The sequence below is a fragment of the Sinohyriopsis cumingii genome, chromosome 12 (assembly GCF_028554795.1).
Source record: "Sinohyriopsis cumingii isolate HCF-2022 chromosome 12, ASM2855479v2, whole genome shotgun sequence".
NCBI classification, from domain to species: Eukaryota; Metazoa; Mollusca; class Bivalvia; order Unionida; family Unionidae; genus Sinohyriopsis; species Sinohyriopsis cumingii.
In genome coordinates, this window is record NC_142972.1 from 65,267,732 (window position 1) to 65,287,429 (window position 19,698).

At 34.9% G+C, this 19,698-nt stretch overlaps 1 protein-coding gene across 1 annotated transcript in view; it reads left to right on the top strand.

Moving 5' to 3' along the window:
* Positions 1–341: 341 nt before the first annotated feature.
* LOC149786605 (cadherin-related family member 2-like) overlaps positions 342–19,698 on the top strand; it is a 143,199-nt gene continuing 123,842 nt past the window's right edge. Inside the window, exon 1 of the mRNA XM_089977105.1 lies at positions 342–430. The gene's annotated coding sequence lies outside the window, so the exon portion shown is untranslated. The remainder of the gene's footprint in view (positions 431–19,698) is intronic.

Consider the following 19,698-nt stretch of genomic DNA (forward strand, 5'->3'; position numbering starts at 1 on the left):
CACTTAATTTTTGAATATCTGAATATCGAGTTTGCTAGATAATAATTCATCACAAGTGTTATGGTAATCCTTTTGGGTTGTATATCTTTTTCCTCTTTTCACTTGACAGGTACAGTGACTCAGATCTTGCCGATAGGTTTACTTGTATATTTGGATTTTTGAAAGTATATTAACTTTGATAACGGGCCCGTCAGACTACTAGAACTTCATTTAAGATCGAGGGAGATTTTGGCGTCATGTCAACAAGGTGCCTATTCAATTTACAACCGATAACGTGCACGAACATGTGTACAAGAATATTACAATCGGGAAGCCATTCAATTGATAATATCTAGGACAGAGCAAACTGTTAGGTGTGATTAATAAACTTTACTCTTTTGACAACAATGACTCCAGGGAATATCTCCATATAGTGGAATAAATTGACAAGGTAATATTATTCTTATTATCTACAATATATATATTTGTATATTATCGAATTTTTGACAGCCTACATTGGTTGTTTTGTATTCAGCATAACTGTGTCATTTTCATGATGCGGTTACTAAACCGTAACAAATTTTGTCATAAGGAGCTGTAAGATGATGGACTACCTGTTGGCCATTAAATGTGCGCTGATACGCACGTTCAGCAGTGTACATTGTATGTATGTTTGAAACTATTGTTTTCTACGGTTACAGTCTGGACCGTAAAATGAGTCAGTTCACCCATTTTGATACGATATTTCAACGTGTTTATTCTTTACAATAGTTGATACACGAACGGCACGAGAGTGATTTCATCCTTTGAATAACTGTAAAGGAAGATGTCTTCCACAAATAGCACTACAACCGAAGGTTCCCGCGCTTGAGAAATTCTTATATGCTGGGATTGGCAAGGTAGACATCCCTCAAAAGGACAAATTTCCTTTGATATACAAGCAGTAAACATATATTTCTCCAATTTAAGTCAATGGGCTACCAGTGGAACCAGAAAATAGGCATAAGAGAGTTCATTTTATAAACAAAACGCTTGACCAAACAAATGAGGTTTGATATTTTATAATAAGAACAATGGATTCAAATTTTAATAAGTTAGTCCAGGGTCTGAAGTGAGAGTTTGATTGTTCTAAACGTGCTGTGAACGAAGAGTTAGAACAAGAGTAAGGAGAGAACAAAGGGGAGTATAAACCATCATGCAGTTTTACACGGTTATGGTTGGGGAGTTCGAGACAAAACAATTTAAGGGAAGGGAAGTTAATAACGAACCAGTAAATGATCTTTTGTTAAGTAATTGAAAAAGCAGGTAAAGAGACCAAAGAGCTGAATTGTTTTATTTACTTATCGTTATGTACTTAATATAATATATTGCTTGGCAGGAGCACATAGTTTATATTTTATACCTACGGTATTAGCTATTTACCTGCATCGTAATGTAGCATACAATTGATCATAATAATGTTGTATAAATTACATAACATATAATACATAGGTTAGCTTCCCTTGTCCAAGCGCGTTGCCTATCAAAAAAAGGCAGTCGTTTCGGAGAGCTGGAAAGACTAATAATGGCTATATTCATTTTGTTTTCATGCTGCGGTTTTTTTCCCTTCCTCTTCTGCTTCGGGTCGAAAGGTTATTCGGTTTATTAGATACGGAATTGTTTACTGGTGTGTTATTTCTTTGCCCATATGTTTCATATACTACACTATATTTTTTCATTGAGCTTCTCTTTCTCTCAAGATACGCATGAAAATAAGATCCAAGAGATGGGGCAGATCCAGAAGTATGCTTTGTGTGTGTGTGTGTGTGTGTGTGTGTGTGTGTGTGTGTTGGCCTAGACAAGAAAGCTAGTGCCCCGTGGGACTGAACTACCCTAATACCCTTTGAGCGGGGAAAGGGGCAGCCGGCACTACCCTCCCCTGTGATGAGCGTGATGTAAGAGGCATATATAAAAGGGCTATGCTGAGTACAGAGATGATATAGAAATAGAAACAGGGTCTTGTCTTAATTCAGTGAAGCTGAATTACGTTACGATAGGCGAGATATTTAAGAAAATAACGAAGTGTTTTAGTGTGTGTGTGTGTGTGTGTGTGTGTGATTTGGATTTTTAACGTAGGTTTAAGAATTTTTCAGTCATATAACTACGATGTCTGCAGTATGGCAGTATATAGTAAGTCTAGCACTGGGGCATGATGCCGCAGACATGTAGCGCCATGCCCACCCAGTCATATCAACCTGACACCAGGCCTATCAGTCCTAACACTAATGCTGATTGCCTAGCGAGGCAGATGTCAGTACAATCTTTATATGTCTTTGGTATGACTCGGCCGGGGTTTGAATCAGCAACTTTCCTTGTCCGAGGCGGACGCTCTAACCACTAAGCCACCGGAGCGGTCCGAAATACTTTACATACTTTGATATGAGTAAGAAAGGCTACGTTCCTACTAATTTGCTATGTGATGATAAAAATACTTCTTAGATGCAAAGCTCGAAATAAGTATTTAATGCCGTTGCTGTTTAGTTTTTAATATTTTTTACTTTTTACTTATTTGATTATTTTTATTTTATCTTGTGTTGTTTTTAGTGGTTCTTTCAGGATTAGCATCTCAGTCAAATACAAAACAAATACCTGACTTAATGACGCTGAAAATCTACATGTCGGAACATTAAATGAGTTTGTGAAATCGAGCTACTGAAGCGATTGCTCTTGAAAGTGGAAATTGTGTTTTCATGTTTGACTGGCCAGTAAAGCTGGACTTGCCCTTAGATCTTGAGGCCCCCACCTTATAATATTACCTAAAAGCCCGCCTCCGGTCTTGTCCTCTTGTGCTAACTTTACTGGGTAAGGTGAAGAAACCGATCAAAAGCAATTTAAATAACGTATGTAGCCAAACAAGCGTAAGCATATATTAATATTTTCCACTTTCCCCCAAAACAATCTATTGAACTAAGCTAGTTCCTGTACAAAGCTTTGTCCGAACTCCGTGACTATTGTTTACGTGAAGGTCATCATGGAAGTGCAACTGGAGTAAAATTTCTAGACTTATATTCTTTTAACTGCACTAAAATGTTGCAAATTTGATGCAACTACGCTTTTCATTTTCATTAATATGGGAAAGATAAATCAGATAATGCTTATACTGGTAATGTTTCTCATTAATTCCTTGACTATTTGGTGACACTAAAGTATCAGTACTGTGAGCCTTACTCTTTCCCATCTTTGTTAATGGCTTTTGTTGTTTGCACTGACTCCGCAAAGACTGATACATTTGCTCATGATGTATCACTGTCAACATTTAGTAATAATGACAATAGCATATAATTAACAACAAGCGCTCATCCTGAAAATGGTCAAAAACGGTCTTAGCAGAATAAAATGATAATAAAAGAAATGGAAACAGAATGAAAAATGGCTTGTACATCGAAAAATCTATCACAGATGATAAATTACAGAAATTAAACCCCAACGGGAGATAAAATTATTGATTATGTTAATGATGAGAAATGTGTTGGTCTGTATGTTGAAGATACTTTTAAAAGGGAACAGAGTGTATATGCTGTCTGCGTAATCTCACGGTACAATTAGCTTTACAAAGTAACAATAAGATATACCACCCCAGGGATACACTATTATACTTATTTTGTGCCTATATGTTGTTTATCGTTCTATAACTGTTTGGAAAATTGAAGTAAATGGCAATAGCACGAAACACAGAAAATACATATGTTGATCGTGCATGATCTGTACCTCTGTGTAAAAACATGTAGCAAAACATATATGCAAAATTTCGTTTAAGAAGACGGTGTTTGTATACAAGACCACAAATAAGGACACAACTGTTTCCATGACTGAAATGTTTCAACCTAGATCAACAAACTGTTTACTACTCTCAGCAGGAAAAGTGTTTGCTTTGGGGTGGGGGGGTGGGGGTGGGGGCTAAATGGGTATTCAAAAATTTTATGATCACATACTGTCAATCCAACTTTAGTTTTCAGTGTTCCAACTGTTGAATATGGAACTATGTATGTATGTATGTATGTATGTATGTATGTATGTATGTATATATATATATATATATATATATATATATATATATATATATATATATATATATATATATATGTGTGTGTGTGTGTGTGTGTGTGTGTGGAGCCAAACGGACTGTTTCAAAACGAAATGCCTCGAACTAGCCGAAAGTGTGTAAAACGTTTCAGTAATATAGCACCAAATGTCAACAGAGCACATGCTTAAACTCCAAAATGTTTCTAAGCCAAGGGGACATCGACAGCGATATCACCGTGTACATAAATATTGTAATTTCTCATTGATAAACATTTCATAAGTAAAAAAATAACCGTACCTGCATTAGCAGAGCAACAAAGTACAATTAGACAGAATTACTGGACATTCAATAATGACAATATACAATTTACATGAAATAAATAAGACATTAAATAGTGACAATATACAGTTAACATGAAATAATTATGAGATAATCGATAGAATTAATATTATAATTACAGGAAGTAATATGTATGTAGGCGATGCCTGTTCCATCTTGATACTTGATAAGATAGGGATACAATTAGCTAGGATACAGATGCAAATTAGCTAGTCTATAGTTGCAAGTTGTCATCGCACAATATAGAGGTTGCAAACGAAAGCAAGATTATAATCCAGTATGTCTCATTTCTTCGAGCGTTTATTCAATAGACATTATCCTATCGTTATGTCATGCTGTAAATAAATAGCAAACGTCTTGTTCAGTATTGTCATCTAGCATATTTATTACTTTGATTATTTTTCCAGGACTTAAAATAATAATAATAATAATAATAATAATAATAATAATAATAATAATAATAATTATTATTATTATTATTATTATTATTATTATTCAACTCACATATGATAAATATGCAACTATCAACCTTATTTAAGTGAAATAAAATGCATTACGGTATTAGCAATGACTTGCTAAATGCTTAACTCCTTCCATAAAGAATAATGTTACTCTCTAAGTCTGAACTAAGTGCCATCTCTCTCTCTCTCTCTCTCTCTCTCTCTCTCTCTCTCAGGATATTTTTGGATGTAAGCGTCTTACATTGTGCAATAATTTACAACTCGTTGTTTGGCAACCAGTATTAAGGAGTCATCCGACCATATGTATCCCATCCCTTTGTCTATCAGTTACTCGTGGGAGAGGCATAAATAAATAAATGTATACATGCATTACTAGCTTATCTAGATAAATAGGCTTTAAGTAAGGTTACCACTTGCCACCTTAAATTCAGTCCTACTGATAATATGTATGTTGATTGCTGCCATTCGGACCACTTCATTTGCTTGTACTTTCCGTTTGGCTTAAAAAAAAGTTGAGCCTCTTGGCAACATGTTAGTTTATGATAATTTCTATCCAGATCATATTTTGTATTTTGTATGATTTTTTAAAAAATATGGAACACATGGCTGAAAATGTGCTTGTTGTGACTAGGTAACTCTTACCCCTGTCTAGTTCCAGTAGAGTTATCTATCTTAAATGCAATGGAGTACCTGGTTACGTCATTGTCAAACTGACAATCTAGCATTGTTCTCTATGACAGTGTGTGACATGCGTGCTGAAGTAGGATAGAAAGTATATTTATTTCACAAAACATTAGCATTGAGGTGTATGGAAAAACAATTGGTACTGTGATACCAATACGGAAAATCAGACAAAAATGGCAATATTGCTTATACTGTTTAAACTGTGTTTTCCTTCAGTGGACGTTTGCCAGCAAGTAACCTATATGCTACTTACTTACCAAGAAACTTTGAATAATCCAATATAATTTCATATATGTGGAATCCATGGAAGTCTAATCACCTTTCACTTATTGGGAAGCTTATGACATGTACATTTCAAGTTTCCATGTGATCGTCCTTTACATCCCACCATATTCTCAAAAAAGACGTTGCATATATCTAAAGTTCCAACTATAAAAATTTTCACATGCTGGATGTCACAACAGGTGGTCTGGTCAAACGAAATCAACATAATATCTGGTAGTGTTTGAGAGAGAGAGAGAGAGAGAGAGAGAGAGAGAGAGAGAGAGAGATCATATTAATTTGATTACTTCCATACATTTATTATCATTTTTTGTTTTTGTTTCTTTGGGTTTTTTTGCATTTGCACTATTCTTAGGGACACTGTTTTATTACAATTCAATTTACTTCACTTACACTGACGGCTGCATCTTGAAAGTTATGTGAAGAATATTAAAGATAAAATCCGCTACCATTTAGTAGTAAATTGAAAGGAAAAAATTGTGTTAATTACATGCTATGTACTTAATGATAGCTTAGGAATTATATTTGAGGGTAAAGATTTGATAATTGTGTTATATGGTACCAAAATATGATCGAGATAATCTATCGACATTTGAACAAATTATGAAAAACATTCGGCTAGTTGGCATAAAAACAAAATGTCATGCATCAGTGGATTTGAAATATAAATACATTATGTTACAACATTGAGAATTTGCTGTCGAAAACGCATCCGAACAGTTTCAATTCGTATCCGTGTTAAACTTTATTTCTAAACAAATTAGTCTGCATTCCTCAGTTTCATTGTTATATACGTGGCACAGCTGTAATGCGGAACAATTCAAGTCAGCCATTAAATCCTTGTAAGAGGAATCGAGACGCAACGAATAATGCTAACGTACTTGTAATACAAACCATCAGGCACGATAACCTAAACGGTCTATATTATTCAAGTGTCATTTGGGGAGGGGGAGAGTGTGCCCTTCAGATTTTACGTACTTTTGAGGGTGCAATACGCACAATGGAAAGAATGTTAGTATGCCTCTATGCTACTTCCATGTCAATTTTTTTTTTATACATATTGCATTTGTGGAAACTGTAATGGTTTATACTCACACAGATAACCGAAAAGGCTGCTTTCATGTGCTCGAAAAAATTCAGATGAATTTGCCTAGAGTATAATATCGTTTATTAATCTAGTAAAATCTAAGGCAGCTTCTGAAAGTGCAATTAATCAATTATAACATATATCAAAGTCTATTAAAGTTAAGGAAAGTTACCGTTCCGTTTTAATACAATTTATCTTTGAGTTCGAGGTAGTGAAATGAACAAGGGATCTGATAGTTTCTTATAGGTGCGCGTCTGATTTTATTGTGTAAGGTACAACTTTATCGAACGAACTTCTAATGATATGAACTTAACATTCCATTCTGGATAAAGTAATTCGCAGTGGCTGATGAAGATGTATCCTTTCATTTTCACATCTGAGAAAATGCAAGATTTACGTTATGCCATGCGACACTTGAGTATATGTTCCTACAGATGTTATACTTTCAGCAAGAAATCAAGCATTTCGTAACCGTCAGCAACAACTGGAATCTGTATTCCTTCTTGGCATGGAGATTTCGCGTTAGATCACTCCCCCTCCCCACGGCTCTTTCTGCCCGCGAGATCAAATAGGCATAAACATATAGTTTTCTCAAGCAGTGAATTAGTGTTTCAGAAAAGTAGAAGGTATGCCGATTAAACCCTGCTGTAATTCACATTGCCTTCTCAACAACTTTTAAATAAACCCTTGTGTACTGCATCACCCAATTTCAACAATTCAGTTTATTGCATCCGATACGTTCCATTCTTCAAATCGGTGTTGTTTGCATGATAATACTAGAAATACGATTGAAATAGAAAGTGTGTGTGTGTGTGTGGGGGGGGGGGAGAATAGCGCTGAAGAGTATATTGTTCTCTTGATGTTCGATTCAATAGCAAGTCAAGTATATGATAAAATACAATTTTCCTTTCCTGTGTATATACCTGATATATTCCATGTTATAGCAGAACCTTTCATTGAAATATCATGTCATTGAAATATTTCATTACAACTAAGCCCACTTCACCAAATAATGATGTATCAAAGTAGATGATATATACACACATGCGTATGGCGACCCAATGACTAATTCTCGTCTATCTACACAGTCATTCCGGACTCCTTTGAAATAAATCAAGGTATAAAGGATTAATTGTAGAGAATTACAAAAATGCTCCAAACATAAATGAAAGTACTATCCCTGGATTCTACACGAAAATGCTTGATATTACTAGGCAGAAGTAATATTTTACATTTAATTCTTTGTATGATATTACCCTTTGTATTAAATATTAATCATGCCTAGATTTATCAACCATTCTGTCGTAAAATCATGGGATGGAACTTTCCATCCTTTTAGGTGTGTGTGTGTGTGTGTGTGTGTGTGTGTGTGTGTGTTGTAATACTACAATGTGTTTTTGTTTTACCCAGGTATTTAAACTTTGGCTTGAATCCCGTTCCTCTTTGATTCCAAATGCGTTTATACAACTACTATTGTAAACTGAAAATTCCAACGCGCCAGACTGTACAAATTTTTACTCTAATTAATACATGTCCACAACTATCATTACCACACATTAACATCACAGCTTCCTGCCAACCTCACAACTGCATGGTTTCTCCTCATTACATTTCTGTAACGTGACATCAGTATTTCACACCGTGAAAATATAAAACTGAGCCATCTTATACAGGGAATTGTTATACTACGCCACTTTAGGCTAGTCCAATAATGAGTTTAAGCTTCTTTTCGTCCGTAACTCTACACCATACTACTCATCATAGCTACAATAAACGCTGCCTTCTGACGACGGAACAGTCCATTCTAATTTATTCCATTGTGTATTATACCAATCCACAATTATAAATACTGCACAATGGAGTCACACAATCAATTCACACATTTAGATGTTAATAGGCACTACTGAGCTCACGGACACTCATGTGGCACTGACTTTAACTCGCTAAAATTAAATCTCATGAAATCTCACAAATATTTCACTCCTAGACGTTTGCTCCTAGCAATTGGCTAATTATCCAGTCTGAGGACTATTTCCCCAGCACCGTCTTCCAATAGTCAAACAAGTAATCAAATAAATATAAGAAATCCTTAAAGTGGAGAATTGTAAATAATTGATAATAGCGCAAACTCAAGATTTATTACACTGCCACCGATTTTAAAAAAATCACCTGTCCTCGAGTAATAAAAGCGTTACGCTTATGTGGTCATGAATCAAAATTGATTTCTCCCCTAAATTCAACCACCAACCTAATTCATGATTCCTAAATACGATTAAGATAAAACTCAGAATCAATGGGATTATTTCGTCCTACCCGTCAACACATATAAATAAAATCTTTTGTTTTCGAATCACTCATTGCTTGAAAGGAAATTAAAGGTCAACAGTGAACACAAACTATCTAAGTTGACTCAAGCATGAAATTGTTATGACTGGCCATCGAGGACTAAAGTCTCTAGCAACAACATTCAGAAATATGTTTCAGCACATAGGTCACTAACAAGACATATAAGTGTACCACAGCACCATTCCTGTTTACCCGATGAATTCAGTTCGAAGATTACTTTTACACCTAGCTAACACCTCTCCCCAAAAACCCTTAGCGCAACTGCGCGAAATATACTCGTCGTCTCAGTCATTGACAGCCGTTCCTGTTTTCTGACATCTAACTCACCACTAATCGACGAATGCAATGGCGACCGAAAATGGTTACCAGAGAACCTACTCCAGTAAGCAGAGTCCAACAATATCACATAATTGATTCAATTAATCAAAGATATGCATCATTGCTAGGTCATTCTGCTAATTACCTTTAATGTGCTTCAGACCTTCCCTATGGACAACGAACTTTCCAAGCCGATGATTCATGCTATGCATGGTGGAAACCATGTTGGATCATTTCAAATATTAAGATGGTACACTTTATGGCAAACTTCCCAACTGGCAAGTCGCAATCATTTCAAACCAAATGTAGCACAGGACCATTTATGTTTACCAACACAGGTCAGAGAATGCGTTTTGCCTGAGAATAACACTTCACTTGAGGACCTCAAAAAATCAACCATGACTTCAAGCGCCCAAACTAGCGCAATAAATCATTATCCACAGACTAATGCTAGACTCAACACTGCCTTGTTACATCTACATAACTACTAGTACTAACTCTACAGAGACAGAAAACGTTCTACCAACATCCAAACATTCATAATCAAAACCAACACCTTCCTTATTAACAGCTAAATCTAACAGTAGGACGTTCCATTCACTTATTTCCAAATCCAGACTGTTATTTATGACTGCTTCTCTCACAGCACAAACCCAACGAATGAAAAAAATAAATCTAACGTACCAAAATCTGGTTCCAAACAGCAAGCAACTTCGAAAATTTTTCTGGCCTAACACTGCACTCGATGAATCTAAACACGTTTTCCAAATTAAAAATACAGACATCTGTTATCACATAACTAACTCAACTTAGAATCACACTACGTACATAGCCGATGGGCACAGACCAATCGGATTTTATCTGCATGGCTTCTGTATCGCAACCAGATGACAATCTGCCTTTACCCAACGCTAAATAAGGGGCGAGTTTCCCACATAGAATTTCCTTGTTTTAATATCACCACATCGAAAATTTTAATCAGTCTAAGCTTTTCTGCAAGAGAAAAAAAGTCAAGAGTCTTCCAAATTCTCTCGTAAGACTGTTGTCGAGAAAAACCGACGAACAAAATTGGCGGTAGAAGTGAGGAACGGTGAAAGCTCAAAGGGAGAAAATAGCTCCTGCGATTTATGGTGGGACGGAATAATTCCACGACGTATGGTACGACGTATTAATTCTGAGGCGAATTCTGAGACGTATTCTTAAACGTATCATATGACGTATCTGTGAATATACGTGCTACGCATAGAGTGAGGACCGAAAGAGGCAAGACCAACAGACTCGAAGGAACAGCTACAGTGGAATTGGAGTGAATGAAGAAACAGGTTATGCAATTGCACAAGGCATTGACTTCGATTGTTCACTCGACCTATGATGAACTAAATATATCAGTAAACAGATCGGCTACTTTATTTAAATAATTTGTGGGTATTTTTTCTGTAATTCGATGAAAATGTTATACCTGAAAACAGAGTATATTCCTGATGTAATGAATTCTCACAGTTGTTTTATGTAATTGATTAAATTGCTTGTTTACATGTACGGGGACTCCAGTTGGTTTGTTCTATATATCTTCTCAGACCTCTGTCTATTCCACATATAACTTTCGCCACTTATATTTATATTTACTCGAACTGGGCAATACTATCGAGGGCGGTCAACCTCTAGATAACGAAAACCGAATTAAGACGACACTAGCGCCTTACAGCCGGATGGAACAGTCCCATATTCGTTTAAAGTCAGCTTGTACGGTCACAAGTAGTAATATTTCAGTAGTTTGAGTTACTATGGTGCAATGTGTATTTCCAACTTTAACAACAACTGTAATATTGATTAGTTATGCGATAATTAATTTATAAAATCTTGATTTATCAAATAGATATATCTGATGGTTGATGAAATGAGTTAATACAGAAAGTACTGTATTGACCTCGTGAATTTACGATCTCTCAGTGGTTAATATATTTGGATTCACGACACGAAGGATTTGGTATAGATTCCAGACCAGACCCATTTAGGTCGGTGTGTCGTGTGTCTCTAGGCAAGACGCTTTACTGAAGGCACATGAAACACAAGGAATTATCGATTGTTCTTTCTTCTGGCTCTATATGAAAATAGACTGTCCTTCAATAAATAAACAGATGAAAACATAAGATATTAGTCGTCAAAAGAAGGGAGAAACTACTCTTGCTTGCCACTGCAACTAAGGAAATGGGTGTTTATACCTGTCTAAACTCAACCAAACCCATCTCTCTCTTTCTCTCGTCAACATTCCCTCTCTAATAATAACAGTATTGGTTTCACACGCATGAATCGTGTTATCAAAGTCAGGATTGCATTACTTGATCAAGATCACTAATGTCTGCTTTCTGCTTGGTGACTGATGCCATTATGTTAGAGGTCAGTCTTCGAATGAAGGCTAAATTTTCCGTTGGTACGAAATCGAGTCACGGTTGTCAATTACTGTTAAACCATATGTAATCGTTATTCTTTAGTCTTCTGACTGTTTACCTCTAACGTGTCACCTTGATATTCTCAGTCTGCCCATATTTTATGCCGGCCTACTTCTCAACACTTTTATTGTCCAGTGCGATAAAAGTCCCTCAAACAGTCGGTTATGAGTTTGTAAATGATACTTAACAGTTTTGTGGCATTTATCATACGAGGCTATACCAAGTGTTTGGCAACGTTTAAAACTTAGAATGATCCATAAAAGAGATATACAGTCTTTGTACAACTTAAAGAGTACAGTAAGAAGCACTTAATGATCGGCGCAGTTGTATGGGTAGACTTTAATTGGTTACCTGAATGCATAATAAATGACTCACCGTTCTATTCAACTCTCTCTCTCTCTCTCTCTCTCTCTCTCTCAGCAGAGGGGCTAGCCAGTCTCTAATTGATTTTCTCTAATTGGTTTTGCTTGAATTACTACTTTTTGGCTTTTTATGGCAATTTACTCAAGTATATAATTACAGGCTAAATCTTAGTTTTCTACGAGATAAACTATCGTAGAACAGATTTGGAGTCTGCCCCTCTGCTGCTCCTAGATTTTTATCGGATTTATTTATCGAGGTCATCCAAATATTTTGTCAAGGCCGATTCTATATCTTGTTTGTGGATCATGTAAATTTATCGTAATACATCCGTGTGGAGTTGAATGAGCGTGGCTAAATAAGATTTTAAACTTAATAATATCCATGTCACCGTTGCACCAACTTTGATGAATATTTCTTAGCGTGTGTGTATCTACGCCGTTAAAAACAGCTTAAACATTACAATTGTCTCTAATTACTTTTGGAATCTGTGTATACCGTTGAGTTACATAAATGATATCGGTATTTTTATGCCTGCAGCGAGAAAATATTCTGGCAGGATTGGATTGCTTATCCAACATAACATCATAGTAAACAACTAAATTATTATCTGCATCAAGATCTTCAACAGAAGGAGCTTCAATAATATCTGTAATAAACTTGATAACGTCATCGCCTTCACTCAGCAATGATGCGTTTTCGTTAGACTCTTTTAAAACATTATAACATCGCTGATCATCAACAGATGGTGCAACCAAATATAATTTGTCCCATTTTAACCATCTCATCACCAAATTAAGTAATAGCTGAGTTTTTCCACTACCGGACGGGCCAATTATTATCATTCTGATATAATTTGGCAACGCCGCGTGGTGCTTAATTGGTTTTTATTTTCACGGCGGAAAAATCAATTACATCCATGATATAAATATACTCATGGATCTATATTGTATGAAATGCAAATCTCGCAAAGCAACAATCAACCCTGTTTCAGTTATAACACGCAATAATAAACTAGCTATATCTGGAAAATGTGCCGTTCGTGGCACAAGCAAGTTCAGATTTGTAAAAAAAAAGATTCACGGCGGTGATATTGCCGCAAAACTAGAATCATTGCCTGGTGCTCCCTGGGCTAAATATCCTGGAGAAAAACACATTCCAGGACATAATTACTGCGCTCCAGGAACGCGACTCGATATTAGACTTGACGAAAATCATCAACCAAAACCTGATGAAACTAAAATAAATGCCATCGATCGAGAATGTTACGTTCATGATATGGCTTATCGAAGTAAAGATCAGCAACAAAGACATCTCGCTGATGTAAAATTAATTCACACGTTAAATTCTATACCTAACAAATCTATCAGAGAAAGATTATCGGCTTGGTTAATAAAATCAGCGATGAAAGGTAAATTAGTTTTAGGAGCTAGTAATTAATAATATGGAATCAATTTATTATTCTCCTGCTGGAATTTGGAAAGGAAAATCAGCAATTAATAAACTCGCTAAAGCCGCCCAGGTAAAAATCCCGGTTGCACCAACATGGTTGTCGAAACAAGCGATATGGCAAATTTATTTACCACCACCAAAACAAATTCCTTTTGCTCATTTCGATGTTAGTGTTCCTAACGAGGTTCATCAAGCTGATACAATGTTTTTTCCATATGATATTATCTGATTAAAAACATACAAATACATACTAACCGTAGTTGATATCGTCAGCAGATACAAGGAAGCAGAATCGCTAACAGGAAAAACTACCGTTGATGTTGCAGATGCGTTTAGTAAAATTTATAGACGAGGACCATTAACGTGGCCAAATTTACTTCAAGTTGACCCAGGTAAAGAGTTTTAGGAGCTGTATCATATTTAATGAAACAGAATAATGTTAAAATACGACGAGGTCACACCGGAATTCATCGCGACCAAGCAATTGTTGAGAGATTTAATAAAACTCTCGCTGAAAGATTATTTGGATATCAATACGCGAAAGAGTTTATTCAAGATTCAAGATCATACGAGTGGGCCAAAAGACTACCAGAAGTAATATCAGCGATAAATAGCGAGTCAACAAGAGCAATAAAGATGAAACCCGCCATCGCAATCACAAAAAAATTATACCAATAAATAGGCGCGATTTCTCATCACAACCGATTTTAGGAAGTATCATTGTAAGATATTTATATAAAGATGGCGAACTTCAAGGTGGCAGAAAAAGAGCAACTGATCCTATTTGGAGCATTACATCACATAAAATATCTACCGTGACAAGATCAACCGGTAGACCAGCAATGTTTGATTCAACCGCTCCTCAAATCAGGTTTACTCGTGAAGAATTACTTGTAATTTCCGCAGATAATCAATTACCACCTAAATCACTTAACTAGCTCCACGATTACGATTGCACTCCAAACACGCCAATGTGACATTATCTTTTGTGTGACCACGACGGTTATCTTTTCTATTAATAGCAAACTGTCTTGAATTATTTTTTTTTTTGATATTTCCATAACATAATACAATTACAAATCTCGCAGTGATTTTGTTGTTGTTGCCGTAGAAATAATACAAATTCAACCTTATTTTTTTTATCAAACTGCATATAACTAGATAATTTTTTCTTTATTGTATCATTGCAGATTTTATCATCAACGATAATCGACGATAAAACAATTCTACCTAGTTGAGATATTTCTCTAACTCGCGATACCGCTAAATAAACTAAATTTGACTACTCTATGTGATTGTCGACAATCCAAACACGTGTATCAATAATAGTTAATCCCTGCGAGGAGTGAATTGTCATCGCGTATCCTAATTTCCACTGGGATTTTTGCGCACTCAACAACGTCAATATTAACTAAAACGATATAATTTAACACCAAAAATTTTGTTTTGATTCTCCCGGTACATCAACATCAATATTTTGTTGTCGCGTATCTGTTGGTCGATAACATAAGGGAACTTTCTCATTAGGGATTTTTTATGTAATCTAAAAAATTCTTGTTGAAGCTCATCGCGAACTATTTTTCTGCTAGCAACAATTAAATTGCTCGCCTTCCATAAATTAAAAAAAAATCTTCATAGATGTTTCTGTAATTATTTTTCGCATTATTTCACATTGAATACTATTTGGCTGCAATCGAATTATTTTTTTTAATTCGACTAGTTTATCATCAAGAGATCTATAATCAGTATCGACTTCCTTGTAGTAGTCAACGAAATTTTTAAACCAATCATGAGGAGAATCTCCATCAATTGGATTAGGCTGACCGTGATCTCCGCACATTATTACCGCGGTATTTCTCGTCGATTAGCAATCTAAAAATAATTTTAACGTTGCTAACGTTTAACTGTGCAAATTTCATCAGATATAATGATTTTATTTATATATTTTTCTCCCATTCGCGATGAAGTCCAAACGCCACCGCTATATTTGAAATAGCTGTGATACGTACAATAATTAACGCCACGCTGCTTCATTTCTCGCGCTAATCTCTGTGTTGGCGTTAACACAATCACGTCTGACTGAATTTTTAAATAAATTTATAACTCGAGTTGTTTTACCTGAACTACCTAGTCCATTTATATAAATAAATTTATACCTTGATATCGGATCATTTATTGAAGGCGCCAAAGATATTTCCAATCCAACGCCGCGGCAATGCTCGTAGTTAATTTTAACGTCAGCTGATTCGCAATGACTAATAATATTTTCATTCTTAATTCGCCACGTTGCCCAAGAATTATCTCCGGTCAATTCTGATAATTTTTTCTTGTATTTGTTATCAATATAAAACAAGTCAGTAGCTACTTTAACTGCGTCACCAGGAAGTTTATTTACCATAGAAAGTAAATTTATACTCACGTACGTTAGCATTGAAAATCTTAAATGAGTATATTGTGGTGATTCTCCCTCAATATAACTCACAATTGTTCCTAACTTTGTTCCGTCGGCTAAACGAAAAAGTTATTCACTACAAAATGTATTTTTCGCAACCGTATCTGCGATAATTAAATCTTTTTCAACATCATCTATAATTAATCTCGAATGATTTTTTCGGTGATCATATGCGCCACCTTGAGTAAATTTACCTATTATTTTCTACCTAAATCTTTTGCAAATTCATGATCCGTTGGCAACCAAACTGAATTTTGTTTTTTATAGGATATAATTGCTTCACTAACAATCAGCGAGGTTAACATTGATGAATCTAACATATATCGCAATAAAACTATTGGAACCCAAGGTTTCTCTGAGAAATGTTTTCCAAACCAAATATAGCAAACCTTATGAAGAACCAAAGCAAATTCAAAAGATACAACACGAGCAAATCCAGTTAGAGGAAAATCTGGCAGCGGACCATTAATTGCTACACGAGTCATTTCGTGAGTTGGATGCCCAAATTGCATAAAATATCTAGCGCACTCGTCCATACCTAAAAAAACTTCCAGGATAACACGCGACCATATCAACAGATATCATATCAGCGTTATCATATTTAGTATTCCACAGTCCGCCGTGTCCATACTCGATGCAACTTGATTGAACATCACTAAGAAAATCCCATCGAGTTGGTTTCCATGAATTTTTCTCTCTAGCAACATAAGAAACAACTGATGAAACTGTAAAACAGTTAGATAATAACTCCTCAGCGACATTATATTTTTTCGCTAATTCCATCATAATACGCTACAATGATACTTTGCGACATAATTCTCCATTAGGCCTAACGAAATGATTATACTTTTCATCGCTGCGAAATAGCCACACCGATACCGGATCGGATTTACTTAATTCGTGAATAGATTAAAAAATATCCGAAGAATATAATTTAACAACACGATTTTGTGGAAATATCATCACCGAAGAAGTCCAAGCAAGACAGTTATGATCGATTATTTCTATAGGAAACCTCGTGATTTATTTACCGACGAGTACAAAATTTCTCCAGAGAGAGATTTTACTACGATAGGAAATTTTAATTTTGCTGATAACGTAGCGACATCATTTATAGATGCTCCATCAGTTACTGATTCCGCCCAAGATATTATCTTTTCACGTCGTAGATCAGTTAATCCTGATCCACGTTTTGATTTTGTAAAATGTTCTATTACTCGTTCTGCTACACAATTTAATCTCGTAGACGTTTTCATCGGGGCAAGATTTCCGACATCAGGTTTGTCATTTAATTTATATATTCCGTAAACTACCGCGGTAACAGGATAGGATCTTTCGTAATAGGTTTTGTCTAATCCAGTTAATAATCCTGGTTTTGAGTCTTTACTTAGAATAATAGTTTTTTTCCCGCTAATAATTGGATCACGTTTATCTCGAGTTATCCAAACATCTAAATCATCTGTCTGCACAATAAATTTTATTCGAAAAATATACTTTTCATTACCAAGTTGTGCAATTAGCTTTTTCGCGCGATTATCATTCATGGACCATACATGAAATGCTCCATCTTTATAGAATTCTTCCTTAGCAAAATCTAGTTCAGGTAAAATTTCCTCAACCTCATCAAGATCAAATATTATCATATTATATTTTAAACAAATATCTAAATAATAATGAATCAATTCAAAAGATTGATATTCGGCTCAGTTAGTTGCTGTAATAAATCATGCAAAGGTGAATTTTTGTTGCGAGCATCTGCAATGTATCCGCAGAGGTAATCCTGGACCGATCAGATGCATAAAATGCGATATTGGAGTTCGAGGGAAAACTCGTTTGTGTTTTAATTGTGGCGGGAAACGCTACCGAGAACTAAAACGACATTATGGCAACAAAGATAACCCCGATTATAGAATTATTAAGTGTGAAGAAGATTATCTTGATAGATTTTCAACAAATATCGAATTAGACTAATAAATATCCTATAATGAGCGATATCTTTACGAGACATCCGATTGTTAGTAACTATGAAGCATCTAGTGATGGTATCGTTGAACATTGCAAACTAAAAAAATCGGTTGGAAATATTGATAACGCTGGCTATCTTAGATTTAATATCGGAGGTAAAAGCTATTCCTGTCACCGTTTCGTGTTTTTATTGATGAACTAGTAATTGACCATATTGACGGAAATAAATTAAATAATTCGATACAAAGTTTACAAGCGATTACTCAAGGTGAGAATCTATCGCGGGGGGTGGGGGAATGTTGATGGGTATAAAAGATCTAGGGCAGTCAAATCAATAAATTATGAGACCAATGAGGAAATGATATTTCAATCCATGAGAGCTGCTGCGAAATATTTTGGTATTTATCCCGCCTCGGTGCGGCATGTTGCAGAAAAAATAATTAATTTTACTTTCTCGTATCGTTTTGGAGACTGCATTTCGTTTCACTATATTTCGCTAATACTCGACGGCGACGATATTTAATTTTAGTAATTAATTTTGATATGATATTTTTTTGTTTTAAACAAATAATATTTGCTACAAATGAATAACGAGAATATCAATGAGATAATTAATGAACTTGAAAATTTAAAATTATCGGGAATTAAATTATCAGATGATTTAGTTGCTGGAAAGATAATCCCCGACAATATTACAGAATAAATTTGATGGTAGATACACTTTACCTTCTGAATACAGGTTAATAAAGAAGATTCAGTCCGCAGTTTATAAATTACTAGCTACTGTGGAAGAATCACAGATAAAAAATTGTAAATTTATCTCGCGCGATTGAGAAAATCAGAACAAACTTATCTGGTGAATATGAATCGGCAGGAACAGTTAGTGTTCGTGTTAGACAACTAAAAAATGATTGAATCAGAAGAAATCTAAAATTAATTATTAAATTATATTATTTATTGAAATATTAAATTGTTATTTATTGAAATATTAAATTTGTTGATTATTGAATTATTATTTTATTGAAATTTTAGGTAATTTACAGACTTTAACCACCAATTATCCTATCTAAATTAGCAAATTAAACATCTTGGTTGCTTTTGACCACCAATTATCCTATCTAAATAACAAATCAAACATTTTTGTTGATTTTGACCACCAATTATCCTATCTGAATTAGCAAAAAACAGTTTCAATAAATATTCTGCGAAATTGTATAATTTTGACCGATAAGTATCTAAATTATCAAAAATTAAACATTTTTGTTGATTTTAAGTATAAGAATCGAATATTTTTCAGCAAAAAAATTAATTTATTATTTTTTTGTTAATTTTCCAGTATTTTATCTATTTTTTTGATGATTTTTTTTTACGGGGCAAGATTCAAGATGTTATCAGCAAATTAATATTAATATTTTTTTTTCCACGAATATCAAGTAAATTACCGTTTTGATCTGTTAATC